Source organism: Solanum lycopersicum, chromosome 5, assembly GCF_036512215.1.
Source record: "Solanum lycopersicum chromosome 5, SLM_r2.1".
NCBI lineage: Eukaryota > Viridiplantae > Streptophyta > Magnoliopsida > Solanales > Solanaceae > Solanum > Solanum lycopersicum.
The window spans coordinates 51,609,182-51,616,299 of NC_090804.1; positions in this window are offsets into that span (position 1 = coordinate 51,609,182).

A 7,118-nucleotide genomic window follows, 5' to 3' on the forward strand; every position below is an offset into this window, starting at 1 on the left:
CTAAAATAAATTTAATTTGACTGTTTCTTAAGTTTCAAAGACAACTCATTTCCCCTATACCCATTTAAAGGACCAAATTTTGGGACCTTTTTCAACTTAGGCCGACACCCTTTCTTTTCGGTCAATTTCAAATGACCCAAATATTACCTTAATTCGCAGCAGCCCATTTTTCCTCTCAAATCACGGTACAATACAAAGTTAATCGCTCCAACTATCAAACCGACCCAGCCCCCCGCGTCGGTCTTCTTCTTCGCGAAGAAACCCAGAGAGTGCGACCCAACTCGCAAACCAGTCCGACAACCCGGAAAAATGACCCGAGTCCAGCAATTGTGTCATCCTTCCTCTCGTACAAGGACGTTGTAGAACTTTCAAGGTGTCTCAATTTGTTGCTTCCTCGTCCTTTGCTTGGAATCGGACGGCTCCATTCATTTTTCCGTTGAGAAACTCATAAAAACTACAGCTGTTTTGAGCCTTATCTGGGAAAAAAATGAGATTCAAATTTGAAATGGGAATTTTTTTATCCTTTTCCCTCTCGGTTTTTCCCCTTTAAATCTGCCCTAATTCTCCCTTATTTAGGGGGGATCCTCTTAATTCTAAAGTTTGGAGATAATTGATATGGAGTTGGGAAAAGTTCGGAAGAAAGGTTGGAGTGAAAAACTTAACATAAGAGAAAGTAAAGGCACACCAAATACTTAGGTTTCTGGGAGTCACAAACTTCCGAACAAGTGTTATAGTAGACGTCGAGTTTTTCCGGGTCATTCTTGCTACTTGCTGGATTTCTCGATGTTTGTGTGTAGCTGCTGCCCGTCCTGCTTGGCCCGTCTCTCAGTTTGCTGCTTTGGAGAAGGTGAACTCTCTTTTATATTAAGTTGTTTGATACAATCGTGTTGTTTGAAGAAAGCATGAAATCTCTGCCCATTCTTATTCTTAATTCTTGTTTGGATTCTGTTCTTTGTAGTATAATGTTGATAGTACATTGAAGGTTTCGTTTGATATCGAATATAACTTCTCGTGATTCAGTTTAAAGTGTTGTTCATGTAATCCTAAGAGTTTTTGGATTAGATGGTTTATTAAAAATGTCTGTGATGCCGGCTTTTCGGCTTTCAATTATTTATTTTTCTCAAGTGATCTCATCCTCTCTTTTCTTATGTCTTTAATCGAGACCGAGCGATTAGTCATTATTATATGTTTTCAGTCCTCCGTATGCATTTATCCTCTTTGATTCGTGTTGATAGAAATATCGAGTTGGTTTAGATTCAGGTTTAGTGTTTGGTTTAATATGGTTTCTATCTTTGGATTATTAATCTAAAATAAGAATGCTCGTATTTGTACGTCGAGACGACATGAACGTTGAGATTCTTGTTTTATGTCCCACATCGCATTTTGTTGGAGTCTAGCGTCTAATGTCATTTTAAATTCTTTTCCTTTGATGTTAACCTCTCATTGTATGGTTTTGCTTAATATTCAACCACCTTATGTGATTCCTATGACTTTGAAATTGGTATATGTATATCTACCATAATAGAACATATAAGGTCATGTACATTTTTTATGGTTTTTTCGAATGTGTAAAAATGGAACCTTTTATGGCTACCCCTTCTATTTTGAAGTTTGGTTCTAGTCCAAGTGATTTGCTGTCTAGCCGTAGGTTGTTAAGTACTTGATCTCGGTCGAAATAGCTCATATCAGTCTGGTTTTCGTACACTTTTATTATATTTTAGACATGCCGGATTATGGATTGTTTTTTGATATACCTTTTTAGTATTTTTGTCCGGTAATGTCTTGAGAATGTTAGACATTAAATATCTTTCTAACATGATAGACAATGGTGTTACTTTTGTTTGTCTTAAGGAAAAATGTGATTTCTTCTTGCTGAGTGTGTGTTTTCCTCTTTTGGAATTTTGGGTTTGTTTTGAAAGCTATTAAGTTCATTGGCAGTGATTTTGTTTTCATTTTATTTCAAATTAATTTCCTAGCTTATCTTTCACTAAATTCAAATCATGTCTTGATTACTTTTCTTATTAAAAAAGCTAATTTTCCCCTTTGTCGTTTTTGTTGTATGAACCCCTCCCTCCGAGTCCACAACGGATTTCCTTCATTGCATTACCAAGCTCGAGCCATAGAGGCTCGAGTCTCTTTTAGTCTTTGAGACATCCAGGTTGCGGGTATATAGAACGGAAGGCCATGAACAGGGGCTGGAAATTAATTTTATAGGTTTTGAGATGTGTGTATACTAGTTGTATACACACCGTATACTAGTTGTATACACACCATACACCAATGCACAGGTCAAAAATATGCATATGAGGGCGAATCTGAAAAAATCAGGTCGAAAAGCAGCAACTTGTTTGCTGAAAGTTAATTTTCCAGCCCCCGGAAAGTCAAAAAAAGTTTGATATACAGGCTGTATACACCGATATATGATCGGAATATAAGAAATACAGGTGCAAAAAATGTGAAACACAGGCAAAAAATGCAGGACACAAAAAACAATGAAATTACAGTCACGGAAGGCCCAAAAAATTATTGTATACAGTCCATATACGCAGAATTTTGAAGAGGAAGATATGGCCAAAACGCCCAAGTTTAGAACTTGGTTTTTTGAGACTTATAGCCAAGATGATTTAAATAATATACCGCAAGAATTTTATGAAACTTGTGCTTTACATAATAAAATTATATATTTTGTCCCTTGGTTTATAACAACTTATTTACCATTGTACATTAGAGTTATTGAAAAAACTTTTAAAGAAAGTGATGGTTCTATTACTAAAGTCATCTATACATGGAAGCATACTATAGGATTGTTCCCCTGCGTGGGACTTATTATTTTGTATCCTATTTTCGCCGATTTGTATCCCCATTATCCTTATTTATGAAATTTGTATAAATTTGAGTTTTGGGCAATGAGATATTTCAAATGACATATACATCCCTCAAATCTCTAGGCCTACCCTTGGCACAAAAGGACACATTTATTTAGAAGGCGCAATATTTGTTTGTGTTATAAATGCTTATTTGAATATGTTGTTTTATCTTGAGATATTGTAGCTCACTCTTCTTCAAATACTTTTTAAAATTCCTAAACACAAATATCAAGTCACTATCGAAAGTGCATTCAAATACTCTTCGATTCTTTAGTTTCCCAATAAAATTCGAGCTTCACTTTTTAATATATAACTCTCATATCAGAAAAAAGATTCGTCATCTCAAATAGAAAAGAGATTCAAGGAGCGAACTACGTAGCACCTGAATTCTCCTTCGTCAGATACGTAGCTAGCCTTCCAAGGTTCGGTACCCATTCTGAGAAATTTTATCTTTTTTTTGAACTCTTACGAAGAAATTAGAGCTACATCATAGTCAAAAACCAGAAGTACGACAGTAAAATATTCAATCAATTGTGTCCCGACTCAGGTCGACATTTTTGACTCACAATCAGATAGAAAAATTCGTGTCTATATAATTATTTCTTTATATCTGTGGGCTAGTCTTTCTTCAAATGAAGTGACTCTTGTGTGCTTACAACTTTGTGTTTAGTATCTTATATTGCGTACTACCTACACAAACTAATTCTTCAAATGAAGCAACTCTTGTGTGCTTACAACTTTGTGTTTGATATCTTGTTTTGCCTACTGCCTACACAAACTAACATATATGTTGTTTGAGTTATTTTTCTTTGTCAGGTATTCCAAAACTGATTTGTGTTGAATGTTGAGCATTCAAAGTTCTCAAAGATCAGTTTCCCAATCAAAATTTATTGGAAGAGAGAAGGAAAATGAACCAGAATAATGAGAATACCGTCCTGACAGAAGTTGTTCTAGCTCAACTGCCTGCCGTTGAACAAAATTAGTTAATTGCACAGTTGATGCAACAACTTGCTGAGTTGAGCGTTGAGCTCCAGAAAAATTAAAATTTATCAATTCCGAGAGTCGATGTCAAGACTTAAGGCTATGGAAGTCTTCCACTCCATTTTCGTCCTCTGACTTCGAAATCAGAGCATGTCCTTAATAGCCCACCCTCCAACCCTACTCAAAGTTCTTCCATTATCGACCTAACCACCTCAATTCTTCATCACGCGAGAACTCCATACAAAACACCACACCCTTTCCAAAACCTGAGTACCAATTCTTAAGTTTTCCCATCTTTCAAAACCAAAACACAAGCAACTCTCAAATTTTTCCTCCGTTTCATAGCTTAAATGTCAACAATCCTCAAACAACCCCTTCTATGAGACTCAAAATCCACAAAAGTCTCAATCCTTACCTCCGAAAGTCACTTTTAATATCCCAATCCAAACTAAACCACATCTTCACTATACGCATATTGTGAACTCGACCATTACGAAGAAAAGGATAAGGAGTGGAGGGACAAAGGGGGAAAGACTAAGCAGATTATGAATGAATAGATTGCGAAAGCGATAAAAGAATTGATTGTGCTTCAGAAGAGGTGGGGCTGAATTAAGAAAGTCTACGCATTCATCCAAATTTGGACCTTTCGGAAGGGTTCAAAGTGCCAAAGTTCGTCACTTTTAATGGAACTGGAAATTCTTTAGCACATCTAAAGGGTTATTGTGATCAACTCATGAGAGCTGACAAAAATGAATCATTGTTGATGCGTCTCTTCAGTCGAAGTCTAGCGGAGATGCTCTGGAGTGGTTTACATCACAAGAACTGAAACAATGGACAAGTTGGAATACACTCGCAAAAGATTTCATAATGTAGAAGCTACCCTTTATCACTACTACTTGGAGAAGATCAAACAGAACTTTACAGAAACTTATCGAGAGTATGCTCTTCGTTAGAGAAAGAGGCTGCAAGAGTTCAACCTTCCATGTCCGAACGTGAGATCACTGAAATGTTCATTCAAATTTAAGAGCGTGAGTACTATGAAAGAATGTTGTGTATGATGAGACAAAAAATTGTCGAGATCGTCAAAGTGGGAGAAGTTTTGGAAGATGGTTTCAAGATTGGAAGGGTCACGAACATTACTGCATTGCGATATAATGGAAAAACTACAAGAATTTGTGATATAGATACATCAAAAAGGAAAGCAGAGGAGGTAGTATGGTCAAGCTACTCACATGCGGTCACTTTCCCAAAGGAAGTATCAAAACCATAATGTCAATCAGAAAAAAATCCCCCCTCTAAACTTTATGAAGGCTCCTAAAGTATTCATATCATTAAGGGAATCTCAAACTAAACTTTATGAAAGGTTGAAAGCAATGGGTATGCTCTAACCTATAGAAGAAAGACCAATCAATCCTTTGGGGAAATTTTACAAGGCTGACCACATATGTGCTTATCATTTTGGAGTTGTTTGACATGACATAGAGAATTGTTCAACCCACGAGCACAAGATTCAAAACAAGATCAACAAAAATATGATCAGTATTTATTAAGCTTTTCTAAACATATTTGAACAGAGTCAATTGAATATTTTTGTCATCAAATGGTTGAAAAAAGTATGCCCAAGGTTGGCCAGAATTCTGCCTATAAAGTTATTGTTTCTCTTCAAAATGCATTTAATCTATTTTCTATTTTCTCGCACCTTTCCCTGTAATGAACTACGTTTGACCTGAATTCTCGAGCATGAGATACGTAGGGGTCATGTGTCCGCTTCGGTCATTTTCTTATCAAAATTTCCTATTTTTGGTTAACCTTTGAGAGGAGAACTACGTTTGACGTGATTCCTGCTCCAACAGAATACGGAGGCGCCACAACGGCTCAGTCATATACCCAGTAAGATTTCCATTTTAACTTTATAATGGAAACTGTGACAAAATTTTTTAGAGGATAATGTTACAGAGTTAGCTTTGGGTGGATCTCAAAAAATTATGATAATCAAGTTTGCAACTAGGACAGGATTTTTGATATGATCTAAAAAATTCCACAAATGTCATTAGTTACTTATTGAGGAAAAATGGGATAGAATTTTGGGGAGGGAACTTGAAATTCTTGAATAAGCAACCTCAGAATTAACAAAGCAGGTTACGAGAGTAAAATATATTTCATACCGAGACAAAATTTTTGTGGAGGGTCCTCAAAATTTTCATCAACAATGTCTTAAAATGGACGGACGAGTGCTTAAGCCAATCGCATGAAGGAGCGTGGAGAAAAGACCAACACAAATCAGTCTTTTAAACTAAGATTATTTCTTTGAATGCAGGAAAAACGAATTCACAAAAATGACAATGTCAAAGCTTTGAAGCATGGAAAAGATATCATTTACGCCTCTTATGTCCTCATCAACATAACTAGAAAAAATTGCATCTCAAATTATCTTCATTTTATTACGTTTCATCAAAGTGATTTATAAACAGTTTCTATTTTATATTGCAGGAATATTGAAGCCAAACACTAATAGAGTCTTTCAAAGTTGTAAAAAACAAAGTGTTGGATGATAGCTAGTCACAGGTCATGATCGAAGTTATAATTAGGCTCATTATAGCCTAATCTCGATAAGCAAAATAACTTAATCTAGTTCTTTATCTTTACTTTTATTTTTCACTTCATCGTTAATACTAACATTCTGTGTCGAGCTTTGCAGTTTATAGTATTGGTATAGCCAGAATCATATGTGAAATTGACATCGAATATGAAGATGATCAAAAGTGACACTCTCTTAGAAGTGTTGCAAGAAGAAAATCAACGAGTCAATCACATTAGAAAGATGTTGGTGATGCAATATCTCTGTGACAGCCAAAGTTATCTAATCGTTACAAGTTTTTGATAACGTTTGGAAACGTCAGCAACAAACTTAAATTTTGTTGAGGGTGTCAAGGAAGGCAAAAGTGTATTTAATCTTCATGTGAATGAATTAAGTTATTCACCTCGATAATTATGTCTTTTAAAGAGAGAATCATAGTCGCAACGTGCATATTTGTCAATTTAGTTTTCTAGTATGATTTTCGTGTAGCAATTTAGGCGTACCTGTTTCCTTAAAAATATAAGAGTCAAAATTATCATTTGTTATGTATCCACCCTATAAGTTGATTATGTGTTTGATTAGCCATTCAAATACTTTAGCATATAGTTTTGTTGGGTGATCCACTCCACAAGTGGTTTGTATATTTGTTTTTCCATTACAAGTTCCTATATTGAATTATATTGGAATATTAT